The 16216-nt window shown below is 46.3% G+C and overlaps 1 long non-coding RNA gene across 1 annotated transcript; it reads left to right on the top strand.

The window, feature by feature from the left end:
* The first annotated feature begins 961 nt into the window (after positions 1-961).
* LOC129152175 (uncharacterized) lies at positions 962-4407 on the top strand. Its single transcript, XR_008558915.1, has 3 exons — positions 962-1053; positions 2935-2992; positions 4181-4407. It is a non-coding gene; the product is annotated as an uncharacterized LOC129152175 (long non-coding RNA).
* The last annotated feature ends 11809 nt before the right edge of the window (positions 4408-16216 follow it).

The raw sequence follows: 16216 nt of genomic DNA, 5'->3' as shown, positions 1-16216 counted from the left end.
AAGAAAAGGAGCAATGGCTAGTTTAAGAAATCATCTCCTCAAAAAGGGGTGGGTCTAGGACCAGAAATAAAGGACCCAGATGGTTTTAATGACCAAACTCTGCCTCTTGCCTTTCATCTGACTACAACAGGAACTGTCACCAGTGACGGGCCATATCCTGTCAGTGGTCCGCCTCACAGGCTCCCACTGGTGCGTTGGAAGTGTTTCAGTGAGTCTGGGATACTCTCCCATTCCTTAAACCTCACACCAAGAAGCCTGGGAGTTTATCCACGCCCTGGATGGCTCCAGGATTCAGGACTGTGGTGAAACTTATAAGATGAATAAACCTCTATCTTCGAAGTCTCTTTTGGTCCTATTATTTACTTTAAAATGCGATACATGTTGGGATATGATTTCTGGATTATCTCAACCTCCTTGATCAAGCAAGAACTGTTAACATTTATGAGAAATACAAAATACCAACAAATGTGTGGCCAAAAAGAATATTTTGAATACATTGGATTCTGAGGGCAATCATGGGTAAAATTCACTTAGAAATCATTCTCCTCTCTTTCCTTCTTGTTCCCTTCCCCCAACAAAAGTTGAAATATTAAAAGATCCCAATGTTAGAATTACCTACAAATACCAACCCAACATACTGATCATAATTTTACCACAGACTAGCAAAGCAGAAGTAACTCCGGCAGTTCTGAAGTGAATCAATGGCCTCCCATGGACCCACCCAAACTCCTTTTCCAACACTTGAGTTAATACCAGTATCACGAGATCCCAGACCGTGTTCTTCTTTTTGTTATGTTGGAAAGAATGACTAATCCCTGTATACTATTCTTGGACTCTGTTATTTTGGCCAACTTAGGAAGAATAGACTAATACTAATAATATCCAACGTTTACAGCACGTTCACAGTTTACAAAGCCTTTTTCCATTTAATCCTCACAGCAGTTCCCAGATGAAGCAACTTGCCTGGGCTCACCCATAACTAGGTGGCAGAACTAGGAAATAAACACAGGACTTCTGAATCCAGCCTTCGGTTTTAACTGTGCACTAGACAGGGTAAGTAGTGGTAGCTGCTGTCACTAACAACCTTCACATTTCAATGGTGTAGCACAGCAAAGTTTTTTCTTGTTCTTGTCACAGCAATGTGAGGGGCTGGGGCTGGGGATTCTGCTCCATGTAGTCATTCAGGGACTCATAGTCCTTCTACCTTGGGTGTCACTATCTTCCCCATGGGGTCCCCCAAACCACTAGAAGGTGGCAGATCACACAGATGTTTATGAGCCAGGCCTGGAAGTGGTACACATCATTTTGGCTCAGGTTCTTTTGGCCAGAATATCATCTCAGCAAGGGAGGCCCAGATGTAGTTTAGCTGTTAGCCCAGATTCACAAGCCTTGGGAAAGCAGATTTGAGAGCTTTGCCTTTAGTGCTTTGGCTTATCAAGTCTCCATGAGCTCTCTACTGCTGGGGAGGCCATGTGGGGAAATCTCTGGAAATTATTTTTCCTTCCCATCCAGCATCTTTTTCCTCCTTTAAACTCCCAGGATGTCTGTATATTCCTCTTCACTATTAATCCTTTCTCAGGAGCTGTTTTGAGAGCTATGCTGTTCTCATTCTCTTTTAAGTTTTCATCTGTGTATTTGTCTTTCTCTCCATAAATCATAAGCTCTTTAAAAACAAAAATATGTCTACTATCGCAATACTATGAGATAAATTCCTTCTACCCTCCCTCATCAACCCTCCACTTTCATCCAAATAAACTCAATTATGTCCTATTATGTTCAAAATGCTGTGCATGGTGCCACGAGGAGAAGCAAAGAGGAATTAGGCACGAGACTACTATCTAGAATACATTTTATTTATTTGTTTTTGTTAATCCTCACCCTAGGATATTTTTTCCATTGATTTTTAATATTTTTTATTGATTTTTTTACAGAGAGGAAGGGAGAGGGATAGAGAGCTAGAAACATCAATGAGAGAGAAACATCGATCAGCTGCCTCCTGCACACCCCCCACTGGGGATGTGCCCGCAACCAAGGTACATGCCCTTAACCGGAATCGAACCTGGGACCTTTCAGTCCGCAGGCTGATGCTCTATCCACTGAGCCAAACCGGTTTCGGCCTCCATTGATTTTTAGAGAGAGTGGAGGGGAGAGACAGAGAGAGAAACATCAATGTGAGAGAGACACATTGATTGGTTGCTTTCCACATGTGATCAAGCCTGTAGCCAAGGTACATGCCCTTGACTAGAATCAAACTTGGGACCCTTCAATCCATGGGCCGATGCTCTATCCACTGAGCCAAACCAGCTAGGGCAGGCATGTGTCTTAAGAAGCTTATAAAACAAGGCTAAAGATGAAAGTGCAATAAGGAATGTGGAAATGCTAAGGAAACATGGAAAGAGATTGGTTCTGAATTGAGGGGAAGGGGACTGGAAAAGACTTCACTGAAGAAGAAATAATAATGATAGTAGCTAACACACTGAATTTCAGGAACTGGCATTAAAGTGCCTTACAGGTAGCATCCATGTCATTCTCATAACAACCTTATGAGATGGCACTATTATGGCTCCCATGAGCCAGAGAGAGGAAGAATATGCTATAAAGACTTTACTGGGACAATTGGTGAAATGTCAATATGGACTGTGGATTGGACAGGTAATAGTATTGTATGAATATCAACCTTCTTGATTTTGATAATTATTTGTGGTTACATCCTTGCTAATAGAAAATTCACCCTGAACTATTCAGGAATAGAGGTGCGTGGTGTTATAAACTGTCAAATATTATAGAAAAATAGTAATAGTGTGTGTGTGTGTGTGTGTGTGTGTGTGTGTGTGTAAGGACTGGGAGAGAGAATGATCAAAGAAATGTAGCAAATAATAATTGGTAAATGTGGGTGACTGGAGGTTTTTGTGCTACTCCTGACATTTTCTGTAGGTTTGAAATTACTTCAAAATGAAAGGTAAAGGAAGGACCATTGGCACAGAGTGAAGACGTGAGTGGCCCCGCTCACCCAGCTTATTGATGGTGGGAAATGGTCTTCTCCAGAGTCCACTGCTCCTCCACCTGGTCCTCGGGAAGGGCCCCCTCCCCTCTGCCGCCACCTCTCCGCGGGCACCGCCCACTTCCTCACATGGCAGCTGCCAGGACCAATGAGCGCCTCCCTTGACGAGGGAAGGCCCTCCCCCTCGGCGGACCCTGACGCTGACACCCTTCTCCCCTGGCTCCTGGGTTTGACCGAAACACCCAGCCGCCCTGCATGGGGCGGGATGGGCGATGGACAAGGGGACACACCAGGGGTGCAGGGTAGTTTCTGGGCGGGGAGAATTGCCACCAGCGGAAGCGGAAGCAGAGCCTGGCTGTCCCCTCCTCCCTCGCTCCCACCTCAACATGAGACCGCTGGGCAAGACACACACCTGCCTGGCAGACACACACCTGCCTGGCAGCTTGTGTTCAACACATAGAACATCACCTGCTATCGCTCCGCATCTTCCCTTGCCTCCCTTCACGACTCCCCATCCTTGCTGCCTAGGGTTGCACGTGCCCGGGGATCCTGGCCTGGGGCTCTGTCCCGGGGCAGGAGAGCTAGGAACCCCCACGGTACTGCCCCTAGGAGCTGGGTCGGAGGCCAGGAAACTCAGATAAAGGCAAGACGAGGAGTGGCTTTCAGGAAGTAGGAGGAGAAGGGTAAATAGTTTGGTGGGCCAGGTGGGTGGGAAGGGGGAGCAGGGAATGAAATGAAGATGCAATGCCTGCTCTCGAGTTTAGACATTTCTGTTGGTACGAACATGAACCAATAGGACTTTTTGAAGTAGGATGTATAAAGTAATAATAATAACAATAATAGCTAATGTTTATCAAGCACTTACTCTTTGCTAGCCTTTTACACTAAACATTTTTCGTAAATTATTTTATTTAATTCTGTGAAATGGGTACTGTCATTCCTCAGAAAAGTTAATAAGCTTGCTCGAGGTCACATAGATTTTGAACCCCCAAATCCCGTGCTCTTTGCCACCAGAGCTGGGTTTAGGAGCATCATTTGTGGGGAAATAAAGGGCAGATTGGTGGCTAAAACATTAGAGAGAGGGCTGATGGGGGTCTTCTGCAAAGAAGAAGACGGGAGCATGTGAAACAGGCCTTTTCTTTTCCACATACACTTATTTCAACGTGTTTGTTCAAATAGTTACAGCATGACAGGGGCTGATCTTAAAGCTGGTGACCAGGCTGCGAATGACACAGACCTTCCTGTACTCAAGGAACTTTCACATGAGAGGGAGAGACAGGAGTGAATCACACGTATGTTGTTGCCAACTGCCTCGCCTGGGAAGGGAAAGCACAGCGTGTGAAGAGAGCACGTTCCAGGGAAATGGTCTGGTTTGGCAGCCAGGGCTCCCACTGCAGAAAACAACCCCTGAGGTGAGAATCTGAGTAGCTGATGAAAAGGGGCCAACCGGTGGAAACATGTGTTCTGAGGTCTTTTGAAACTCAGAAGTCTGCGACTAAGCTCCTGATTGCTTCCCTACCCCTAAATCTCCTCCAGCGATCCTATCTCCGGTAACGGATGCATCATTTTCCATGTTGTCCCAGGCCAACACATTGTCATCATCTTCAACTTCTCTCTCTTTTTTTTTTTTTCATTACTCAGATGGGATTCATCAGCAAAGGCTGCTGGCTTCATCTCTAACACACATGGAGTGTCCTGTCACTTCTTACCATCGCCCCTGCCACCGCCCCGGTCCCAGCCACCACCATTTCTCAGCGGGAACTGTTGCGATCGCCTCCTTGACTGGCCTCCTTAGTGCCACGCTTGTTCCCTACAGGTTGTTCCCAACAGCGGTGTTAAAGTGTCAATCACATCATGTCACTTCTGTGCTCTGAACCCCCCCACCAGCTTTCCATCCCCTTCAGAGGAAAACTAAAAAGCCTCGAAGCCTCGCAATGACCCACAAAGCTCTTGGAGACCCAAGGCCCTTCCCTAACCTCTCTGTTCACCGCGTGGGCCTCTCCTGCCAATGTTCTCGCCTCGTCCCTTCTACTCCAGCCGCACTGGCCTGCTTGCTCTTCCTTAAATACCCAGACCTACGTCCACCGTAGGGCCTTTGCACTTGCTATTCCTTCTGCTGGAAATCCTTACCCCCACTCCCACCCCAACTAGCACTTGCCGTTCTCCCTTCCTGTTCCCTAGTAATCCTTACCAGCTAATCAGTTCTTTCGTTTATAATCTGTACCCCACCACCTCTAGAATGTAAGCGCTATTGTGCCTATTCATGTCCAAAATGCTTTAGCATTGAAAACAGGGCCTGTGGGGAGGGGGGGGGGGGGCATGTGCAGGGGGGTGGGAACTGCTGGGGAGAGATCAGTAGGGGAAAAGGGAGACATATGTAATACTTTAAACAATAAATAATTTAATTTTTTAAAAAAGAGAAGGAAACATTTTCTCCCCCTCAAAAAAAAAGAAAGAAAATAGTGTCTCTCTGTGTGTAGGGGGGTGGGGGGAGAGGGCAGGAGGGAGGGGTCAATGGGGAAAAGAGGAAAAGGGGGAGAAAATTCCTCTCACTCAAGGAATTCATAAACAAATTTCAAATATGAAAGTACATAATTCTGGTCATTTTTTAGTGATGACAAACATCCTTCTATGTCATTAAGGACAACAGCAAAAGAAAATAGTGTCTGCCACGAGCTAGAAACTCAAGAAGTAGCTGTGAAATGAATTAATTTAAAATTGTTGACGGCTTGTTCTGCAAGGCACATTGCCGCTGCATAAGCTCAAAATGACGGAGAGAGGAGGTTCTGGAAGCCCAGGCCCCTGCGGACTTCCTTGGACGACAGCAAAGCGCCTACATGCACCATCTCTGGGTGGACATTGTGACGCGTGGCTCAGATCACTCTTCAGGAATGACAGTTCTGTTCTCTCAGCTCAGCCCCTTTTGAGACTTACCTCACCCAATACCTTCCAAACCCAATGTCTGACGGATGTGACCAGTATCAAGGCCTGCCTCTCGCCCCAGTCCAGAACAACTCAAAGGATGCTTGCAGGATCAGAACTCCCTGTGGGGTGGGGTGGGGTGGGCTGAGGCCGCACTGGCCCTGCATGACAGCTCCACCTCTCCCTCTGCCCGAAAGTGCTTCCTTTCTCTCCTTTTCCCCAGTGTGGATGGCAGGAGCACTTCCCAGTCAGCCTCCACACTAACTCCATCTCACAGTCTGCTTCCCGGGACACCCAATCTGTAACAATGCACCCCCAAAATCAATGCATCTCCATTTCTCATATTGAGACCTAAGTAGTGACCTTTCAGCACAGCAGGCAAAGCCAGACTGTCTCCTAGAAGAGACAGGGGGCTTCCGAAGGGCCAAGAGGCCTTTACCTCTGAACTCACACAATCAATGGCGTGCCATTAAGGAGGAAATATGAAACACATCCAGGCAGCTCTAAAGAACGGAGATGTTATCGCTGGGACTTTGGAAATTCAGTGCCATGCCCAGGTAACATAGACGCTTTTAACTGGGACCTACTGAAGATAGCTCCTGCCCCTTGAGGAGGGTTCTGGGAAGACTGTGGTCTTCTCTGTACTTTGGCATCCTCAAATAATGAGGCTTAATGGAGTCCAACTTACAGGAACACGGAGATAAGGAGAGGCAAAGGGTGGCACCCAGGGTGTTCTGCATACTTTCTAAGTTGCTTCAACATACCAGGAGAAGAATTTAGGTTTATTTGTCCAATACAAATGGACAAAACATTTAAAGACTATAAAACGAACTATGCATCTTCTTAATGTCTTTGAAACTGGGAGATGCAGGAGTCCACTCACAGAAGGCGTGCCGAGTGATCCCCATCCCAGGCCTCGCTCCCAACAAAACAGATCTGAGCACGTCTCGAACCACCTTCGATGCTGCTTCTAGATACTCTTTGCTGATAACAGAAAGACCAGACTCCTTACTACCGTGTTGAATGCTTTTCACAATCAAACCACAAGCAGACACTCTAGATTCCATTCTAATTCCGGGAACGTTCCCTTCTCCCTGCCCCCAACTTTCGGAATCATTTCCTATTCCCTATAGGAGCTGGGCCTCTCCCAGCCCTTTGTTTTCGCATTTGCTCATCTCCCTTCTCTCTCCCTCTAATTCCATTCCTGCTTCAATCTCACCTATCTCTCAACCTCTCTGACTCTCCCCAACTCCAGGCATAATTCATTGCTTCCACTCTTATTCCCATGCAGTACCTTGTTTTGTTATTTTTCTAGTTTTCTTCTTTATTTTTAAAATATATGACAATATTGCCCAGCAGGTGTGGCTCAGTGGTTGCGCATCAACCTGTGAACCAGGAGGTCACGGTTCAATTCCGGGTGAGGGCACATGCCTGGGTTGCCGGCTCGATCCCCAGTGTGGGGCGTGAAGAAGGCAGCTGATCACTGATTCTCTCTCATCACTGATGCTTCTATCTCTCTCCCCCTCTCCCTTCCTCTCGGAAATCAATAAAAAATATATTTAAAAAGATGACAATATTAATACATGCTTATATATTAATATTGTAAAGGGCAACAGTATATAGAGTGGCAAGTATAAATCCCTTTACCCATGTTTTAATTCAGAAGTTGGTTGGTGGGCATGGAAGAGGTACACAGGTGTTCATTATATTATTCTATATACCTTCTTAATTCTGGACTATGTCATTAAAAAATGACAGTCCTTCCTTTTTCTTGCCACCCACCCTCTTTGTCAGAAAACCTAGTTAAGAGTTGGTTGTGTACTCATTTTTCTAGACCTTTTGCTATGTTTCTAAACATATAAATATACACTATTGACATAAGAAATGTCCAAACATGTAGAAAATTTTTATAAGAATTTAAGCCAAGGAGAAGGAGAGGGTCAAGGAAGGGGGATGGGAGATATCTGTAATACTAACAACAATATAAAATATATTAAAAGAAAAAAAGAATTTGAGCCAAGCTGACATATGCTGGAGAGCAAGATCTCAAATGCTCCAGAAAATATGAGTTTTGCAGGCGTATTTTTGTGTTGTTGTTTTGTTTTTTTTTATTTTTTATTTATGCATTTGAAATTAAGGAGGGGACATAAGGCAGCTTACATGAAAGTGGGAAAAAGCAAGGTGGGGATTGGATTATAGGCTGGTTAAGATTCTGTGTTCTCTTGAAGAGAGGTCACATATTAGAAGGAGGGGCCTGAAAGAAGGCATTTTAAAGGTGTATTAACCCAGATGAGTGAGCCAATGGACACGGTTTGCTTAAGGCAAAGATAAGTCTTTTAGCAAAGAAGATGGTATGCCTGGGGTGGGACTACTCATCATGACCTACCCAGTTAGAAATTGATGATCTGATCACCCCCTGAGGTTCCTTTCTATAGGACCCCCCCCCCTTTTTTTTTGTCCACAACTCATATGCACATGCAATTATTTTTTATTCAAATGGAATCATACCATTCCTATATTCTTAAACGAAGAGACTTTAATTCTTACAGCAGTTTCAGGTTTAGAGAAAATTGAGCAGATAGGAGAGAGTTCTTATTTACTTCCCTCCCCTCTCACAGCTTCCACCATTATTCTTCTTTAATGAATTTATCGGGGTGACAGTGGTTAATAAAAGTATATAGGTTTCAGGTGTACAGTTCTACAATACATCTTCTGCATATTGTATTGTGTGATCACCAACCCAAGTCAAGTCTCCTTCCATCACCATTTATCCCCTTTAAGCTCTTCTACCTCCCCCCTTCTCCTTTCCCTCTAGTAATCGCCATACTTGTGTCTGTGTCTATTAGTTGTTGTTTTTCCTTAATCCCTTCACTTTTTTCACCCAGTCCTTCAACACCCCTCCCCTCTAACAGCTGTCAGTCTGTTCTCTGTATCTATGAGTCTGTTTATATTTTGTCTGTCTATTTATTTTGTTCATTGGATTCCACATGTAAGTGAAATCATATGGTACTTTTCTTTCTCTGATTGGCTTATTTCACTAAGAATAATACTCTCCAGGTCTATCCATGCTGTAATAAAAGGTAAGATTTCCTTCGTTTTTTTATAGCCGTATAGTATCCCATTATGTAAATGTATTACAGCTTTTCTATCCATTCATCTGCTAATGGGCACTTGGGAAGCTTTCAGATCTTGGCTATTGTAAATAAGGCTGCAAGTTTCCCTCATTATTAACATCTTGCTTTTTGTGTGGTATATTTGTTATAATTGACTAGAGGCCCGGTGCACGACATTCGTGCACTGCGGAGGGGGGGAGAGTGTGCCCCTCAACCCGACCTGCACCTTCTCACAGTCCGGGACCCCTCAGGGGATGTCCACCTGTCAGCTTAGGCCCAAGGAGTCCTTAGTGCTGCCTCAGAGGCGGGAGAGACTCTCGCCACCACTGTTGTGCCAGCCATGAGCCTGGCTTCTGGCTGAGCAGTGCTCCCTTTGTGGGAGCACACTGACCACCAGGGAGCAGCTCCTGTGTTGATCGCCAGTCCCCTGTTGGGCAGTGCATGACATAGTGACTGACGGTTCGGCTGTTCGGTCGATTTGCATGTTAGGGTTTTATTATATAGGATGAATCCATTTTGATACATTATTATTAATTAAAGTCTAGTTTACAATAGGGTTCACTCTTTCTATGGGTTTGCCAGATACATAATGTCACATATCCACAATTATAGGATCATACAGAATAGTTTCACCTCCCTAATCCGCCCCTGTACTCAATCTATTCATCCTTCCCCCACCTCAGCCCCTGTCCACCAGAGATTTAAAAGGTCACCCAGTGCAGCCATTGCATTTCTACCTTTTCCAGAACGTAGTTGGATCACACAGTATGTTCTCTTTTCAGACGGGGTTCTTTCATTTAGCAACATGCATTTACGTTTCCTTCATTACTTTTCGTGGCTATAACTTATTTTTTGATTTGACATCAACATTTTCCCATGTCCTTATATTGGCGGCGAAAACGGCACCAGGTGTTAGGTGGAGTCAGGCTGAAACTTGGTTCAGCAACCTTGGTACTTGAGTTCTGGCTCAGAAAGAACTCAGAGCCAAGACTATAAGAGAAAGTTTATTTAGAAAGTCACAGAGTTAGAAGAAATAAGTCATAGAAGAAATGGCCTCAGGAAACAAGTTGCAAAGGCAAAAGAAAGGTCCTTGGAGCTTGGGAAAAAGAAAGGCCAGGAAAATGGGCCTGAGGGGAGGGGTTGGGGAAAGGTACCTGGGTGCTCCTTAGAGAGCTGAGATGGGTCCTTCGGCCTGAAGGTATTCATCTGGAGGTCTCAGGGGAGGATCCCAATAGAATATTCTATTCATCAGCTTGCCAGGTGTATCCTTTCAGGATCGTGGTCTCCACTGATTGGTTGGCTCCAGGGCAAGGGGTCATGGGTCAATGCAGCTGGTCCTGATGTCAGTCATGGCATCACTTATCTGGTTTTACTGCTTTTCTGAGCCTGGAGCTGAAACACAACGGAGGCCTAGACTATTCTATGTGGGTCAGGACCTCATTGTCCTGGGGGCTTAATGCTTAAGGGCTAATCTCAGGCCTCCCTGTTCATTCCCCATCTAAGGGGGTCTAACCCGTATGACCAGCAGCATGCCAGGGGAGGAAAGGTCAGGGGAGGGTCCACACCGCATGACCAGCAACATGAAAGGTCAAGGGGTCTAAACTGTATGACCATTGATGTGAGGGAAGGAAAGGTTACCTTGGGGGCTGGAGGTCCTTGTTTTCCCGGTTTTGCCCATTGCTCGGCACCCGGGGCTTTTGACCCCGGTGACCTTCTGCACTCGGCCCATTGTTCTTGATCTGCTCATGCCTGTCTAACTGCTGACCACACTGACATCCATACCTACCTTTTTCTCTCTGATAGCTACGTCAGTATGTCATAGTATGAGCGTCCAAACTTCTTTATCCTTTTTTCCCCTGATGGGCATATGGGTTTTTTCAAGTTTTCTGATGGTCTATTTACATAACTTTGTCTTCCCTAAACTTTGTGCTCCTTAACCATAAACATGGTGTTCAACAAATAGCGTCTGTCCACAAAGAACTATAGACACAAGAAAAGGGTGGTAGTGACTCAAAATAAGATGAGGCAAGATTTCCGTAAGTGACGACAGAGGAATTGAGAGGAGGGAGGCCGTGGCAGGCTGGGAAAAAGCTGGTGGACAAATATTTAACAGGAGGTGGGGTTGAAATTTGGCTTTGAAAGGGTGGGTGAGGATTAGGAGGAAGGGTAGATTTCAGTCCTTTTCACTTCTGAAAAAAAAAGAACACCTGATGATTGCCAGATGGGAGGGGGATTGGGGAGAGGAGTGAAAAAGGTGAAGGGATTAAGATGTACAAATTGCCATTTATAAAAACAGTCACAGGAAGGTCAAGTACAGCATAGGGAATAGAGTCAATCATCTTATATAATAAAGAGGTAATATGCAAATTCACCGTCATGCCCTCACACAAGATGGCCGCCCCTATGTGGTCACAAGATGGCCACCACAAGATGGCCAGCATGGGAGGGCAGTTAGGAGCGATCAGGCCAGCAGGGGAGGGCAGTTAGGAGTGACCAGGCCAGCAGGGGAGGGTAGTTGGGGGCGACCGGGCAGTCAGGGGAGGGCAGTTAGCCATCAATCAGGCTGGCAGGGGAGTGGTTAGGGGGTGATCAGGCTGTCAGGCAGAGGCGGTTAGGGGCAATCAGGCAGGCAGGCAAGCAGTTGGGAGCCAGCAGTCCTGGATTGTGAGAGAGATGTCTGACTGCCAGTTTAGGCCCGATCCTGCCTAAACTGGCAGTCAGACATCCCCCGAGGGGTCCCAGATTGGAGAGGGTTCAGGCTGGGCTGAGGGACACCCCCTTACCCCCAGTGCATGAATTTCATGCATCGGTCCTCTCGTATTATAATAACTATGAATGGTGTCAGATGGGTACTGGACTTATTGGGGTGATCACTTCCTAAGTTAGAAAACTGTCTAATCACTGGGTTATACACCTGAAACTACTATATGTCAACTGTAACTGAAAAAATTTTTAATTTTTTAATAAAATAAAGAAGCTGCGTCGGCCTGCTGGTGCTGGTGTCATTCCTCAGCAGCCAGGGCCTGGACACATGCCCACCCTAACGGCTTCCCAGGAACACAGATAGATGTGCCTGCTGCGACTCCCAGGCAGGCCCGGGCCAAAAAAGGCAAGGAGGCCCTGCCTCCAGGAGCTCTGGTTTCAAAAATATTCTTTGCTTGTGGAAACCAAGTAAATGCCAACGGACTCACGGCCTGTCTGCTCCTGCTCCCGGGGCTGCGGCTCCTAACATTTCCCACCTCCTCCGTACAGAGTGCCTCACGGTGCATTCATTCCATCTTCCCCTTCCTCACCCACCGCTCTCCTGCTCAAGGTCCACGGCTCAGTCGCCTTCATTCCTCCGGCGGCACCTGCCACCGTGAGCAGCCCTTGCTGTTGTTGTTAAATGACTACCTGAACCAATAGTGGTAGAAGCTACCTTTCCTAATTTGCCAACCCCCCACCCCAAGCATCCCCTGCAGCAAGGATTCTAGTACAAGTGGCTTATTTGGGAAGTGATGGGACACCCACACCTGCAGAAGGGAGGGGAAGCAAGCTGGGGAAGGGAAGGCAGCCATGAAGGGTGTGTTATCAAGCAAGTTATCTCCCAGGGCAACTCTGGGAAAAGGTGCAATATATGCCCTGGGCTGCTCCTGGGGGCATAATAATTTCCCAGCGCTTCAAGCTGACCACACATGGACCACAGGGTGACCTTTTATGGTTCCAGAAAAATCCCTTGGGCTCCAAGGGGCAGATGCTGGAGGTCAGCCAGAGCATACCGACCTGGCAGAGTCTGAGGCTGAGGCTGGGCTACCACCTTCCAGGAAAAATACCCACAGATCTCAACTCCCTTTAGAGATTTGTGGCAAGCTCTTGTCCCTACTCCCACCCCCATACCTGAAGTGACCGGAATCAATGGCTCTCCGCCAGCCCAGTCCAGCTCTGCCTCCAAGCCTGTAAGTTCTCAAAACACAACGAAAGCCCTGTGAGTCATTGTTGCACCTTCTCCAACAGGCAGACTAGGGGTGTGGGTTCCCATTTCCTACCCGACCACCCCGAATTGTTTATGAGCCTCTTCCTTCCAACCACACAGAGTACTTTTCCTGATAGACCGGGAGGACGCAATTTTGGCCACCTTGTTACATGTCCAGCATTTTCTTACCGAGCCTCCCTTAGAGATGGTTTCCCTTCACAGCAGTTGCTCAGCTTTCCTGCCAGTGTTCATGGGCTCTGTGATCTTCAGGGCATCCGCAGGGGGAAGAGCATTCTCCGCACAGCAGAGAAGAGGAAGCGGAGGCTCAGAGAAGAGAAGGCATTGGCCCAAGGCTGGGGTTGGACCCTGAGCCCACCTGAGTCTGAGCTAGCTCTGTTGCTTTTTCTCTGTTTGGGATCCATTTCTTTTTCTCATAATAATGCCCACATTCCTTTTGGGGGCATCTATTCTGCCCCTATTAATCTTCGTTATTCAGGTGAAAATGTCTCTAACCCCAGCTTCAGAGGAGCTCACTTGATCCAGGTACAAGGCAATCGCTGTATATTTTCCCCTTGGTTTGAAGATGGGCACGTGACCCAAATCAGACCCAAGTTTCCATTAGAAGGGAGACAACAAGAAGCTCCTCTTTCCATGGAGACTGGCAGTTGTAAGGGTGGTGTGAGCCTGCATCCACCAGGAACAACGGTGGAAATCCTAATAATGGAGACAGCAAAGAGGAAACTGAGGTGAGGAGAGAGGAGGAGATAGGTGACGTCACTTGAGTCCCTAGATCCAGCCAATCCTGAAGCCTATTATCTCTGGACTTTTCAGTCACAAGATCAATAAATCAATCTTAATCTCTCCACCCCTTCTTCCTTCCCTCTCTTCTTTCCACCTTCTTCCCATTCTCCCTTCCTACTTTCTAAGCAAGTGTGAGTTGGGATTTATTATTTGCAATAGAAGAAGCAAAAGAATCCTAACAAGTTTGGACTCCTCTATCCAAACTCTTCCCTATGACACTACACAGACTACATTTTGCCATACACACACACACACACACACACACACACACACACACTCACACTCATTTATTTTTGTAGAGCACTTTGTAAAGCACCTTCAGACCCATTTGCTCTGACAATCCTCTGAGGAAAGACAGATAGATGTTAAGATGCTATTGTCATTTTTATAAACAAGGAAACCAAAACTCAGAGAGGTTAAGTAACTTATCTAAATCACACAGCTAGCCAGGAGTGGCACACCAGATAGAAGAACCCAGATCTCCCAACGTCCTTCCCACCGTATCTTACTGGAGTTCTGGTTTCTTGACCCATCTTGGTGATCATGATGTGACCTTTGAAATAAGTTCACCTCTCTGGGCTTCAATTCCCATCTGTTATATGAGGGGGTTGGCAACTACAGTTTCTCTGAAGGCCCTCCCAAAACTTGCATTCTGATGCACTGTGACTTTGCTTCGCATCTGTGCCTAGGACTAGCTGGGAGAACTTCTGTCCCAATGGTCGGAGACTTACTCAGCACACACACACCTGTCTGATGACGTTCACGTTGCTGATGGTTCTGTTCTCAGCAGGAGCAAACATAGGTACTAAACCAATAGTAATAAAATAATTGTGTGGATGCCCGGCACCCCATCTGCTCTATTCCTGTTTAGAAAAATATGCCATGTATCAGACTATTTTTTGTCTTTCAGCCTCAAACACAATGAAATAAGGCAGGTTGCTGCATAAATAAAGCAGGTTGCTGCATCCCCCCTGACAGGACCACTTGTTCTGCACTGGCCCTCTGTCACTCATATGACTTTGTATTGGGGTGAAGGGGTGAGGGTGGGAGTGGGAGAGCTGTAAGCTAAAAAGTAAGTATGAACATGAGATTCAGCTCCTAGGCTATCCATGTACTCTCCGGGTGGGGCCCATGGCTTCTCAAGGTCTCAGACAGGGAAGCATCATGACCACACACTGATGGATTAACCAGAGTTTAAAATCCACTCAGAGTACCTGCTTATGAGCACCCCACAGCCTTCAGTAGCTCTGCAGACTGTCTCCATCATTCTTGGATTTCTTCCTGGACACTGTTTTTAAATAGCTCTATAAAGAGTGGGGGCACAGAACCTGTTTGCTTTGCTATATTTTGCTGAACCCCAACACAGTCCTTTCCAGTGACCTGCAACCAAGTGGCTTATGAGAGAGTCAGGGTCATGATCAACCCATGAACATTCCTTCAAGGCACCGGCCCGCTCCCCATGCAGATCTCCGCTCAAGAGCCTCCTTCCAGTCACTTCACTTGAAGGGAGACATTTTGTCCTGACAAGTCAGCTCACGTCCTGTACTCTGTCTGTTCTTTGGAAAATTATATGACACAGTCACATGATCACCTTTTAGTGTCCCAGCTGTTATTTCTGAATTCGGAATTAGTTTGAGCCGATAGGACTGAAAACTTGTTCTGGTCCTGTCCAGTGGGAACTAGACAGTCATAGCAAGTAATGGTCTTTTCCCCAGGTCTTATCCCAGGTGGGTGGTCACTCTCCTAAGACAGAGCACAAGTCACAGAACAGGCAAGACCTCTACTTATGGGCTTTGAGGTCAGATGCACCTGAGTTCTAGTTCCAGCTCACTGTTGACTTCATTTACTTACTATATGAACTTGGGCAAGCAATGACCCTCTTGGAGCCTCAGTGTCCTCATTCTCAGCTAAATGGGAATAATAACAATAGTGCCTACTTAACAGGATGGGTATGAGGATTAAATGAGTGGCAGGGTAGACTTTTGAAATAATAACTTTTGGGACTAGTACAAACTCTTATACCTGGTCCCAGGATGGTGTGTACTTGGCGAAGAATCCTCAGAGAGCCCTGGGGATCTCGGCTACAGCACACTACCTGGCACACAGCAAAGTACTCAATAAATGTAAGCATAAAAAAGAAATACAATGGAAGATTGAGAATCAATGGATGGATCCCCAATCCCTCCAGGTCATAAAAATGGGCTGAAGTAAAGGGCCGTTACTCAAACTCAATTTATAGATTTTCCAGAGTTTAAGCCTGCTGTGTGCAAGATTCAGACTTCCAGCGGGGAAGATGGTCCATTGTATTTGACTGGAAGGACCTAGCTTCTACATAGATCTAAAGACATGTTGGTGAGGCCCCCAAATTCTAGGTGCAAATTTTTCCTGAACTCTGAAACATAACATCTTTAATCACCTTTCAAAATC

The sequence above is a fragment of the Eptesicus fuscus genome, chromosome 18, assembly GCF_027574615.1.
Source record: "Eptesicus fuscus isolate TK198812 chromosome 18, DD_ASM_mEF_20220401, whole genome shotgun sequence".
In the NCBI taxonomy this organism is placed as follows: domain Eukaryota; kingdom Metazoa; phylum Chordata; class Mammalia; order Chiroptera; family Vespertilionidae; genus Eptesicus; species Eptesicus fuscus.
Note: the sequence above shows the minus strand (reverse complement) of the source record. Positions and strands in the feature narration are given on the sequence as shown.